The sequence below is a fragment of the Condylura cristata genome, unplaced genomic scaffold, assembly GCF_000260355.1.
Source record: "Condylura cristata isolate star-nosed mole 26May11 unplaced genomic scaffold, ConCri1.0 scaffold00015, whole genome shotgun sequence".
Lineage (NCBI taxonomy): Eukaryota > Metazoa > Chordata > Mammalia > Eulipotyphla > Talpidae > Condylura > Condylura cristata.
Genome location: NW_004567116.1, coordinates 6,123,285 through 6,123,862, shown reverse-complemented (window position 1 = coordinate 6,123,862; position 578 = coordinate 6,123,285). Strand labels below are relative to the sequence as shown.

The 578-nt window shown below is 66.1% G+C and overlaps 1 protein-coding gene across 1 annotated transcript in view; it reads right to left on the bottom strand.

Annotated features, from left to right (window-relative positions):
• Positions 1-192, bottom strand: part of SLC43A1 (solute carrier family 43 (amino acid system L transporter), member 1) — a 20,244-nt gene extending 20,052 nt beyond the window's left edge. The window contains exon 1 of the mRNA XM_012725077.1: positions 113-192. The gene's annotated coding sequence lies outside the window, so the exon portion shown is untranslated. The remainder of the gene's footprint in view (positions 1-112) is intronic.
• Positions 193-578: the final 386 nt, after the last annotated feature.

Below are 578 nucleotides of genomic sequence, written 5' to 3'. Positions count from 1 at the left end.
GGCCGCGCATCCACTCTCGCCGCGGCCGGTGTCCCCGGCCGGCGATCGGACTCCTGGGAGCGCGGGCTCCGAGCGGCCTCGGAGGGTCAGCCCGGCCGCCTGGCGTGCTCACCTCCTCTGGCCCCTGGTCAGAAGTCGGGAGCTGGGAACCCGCGCGACGCCACCGATCCGCGAGGCGAGTCATGGACTGAGCGGATCCGCGGAGTTGGTAGTTGTATTTACACCCGTCCCGGGCTGCGCCCCGAGGTAGGGGCGGGGGCTCTCCCTTCCCTTCCCCTCCCCCTAGGTCGAGTTTCACGCGCACGTGACTCGCCCTCGGGTCCCCAGATACTCTGCCCCGGCACACACCCGAGCACCTAAAATTTCCACCCTCGCCCCCCACACTCCCTCGGCCGCCCGGGCGAATACATACGGCAGCGCCCTCAGTCTCCTGGGCCCAGACAAAGAAGGATACGGCTGGAGCGAGACTGACCGCGATGCAGGGCAGGCTTGGGTGGGGTTTTGAACTGTGCAGTTGGGAGTCGTGTTTTCCAGAGGCAGAATGACACGTGTTTCTTTGGAGTTAGTCAGATTGAGAT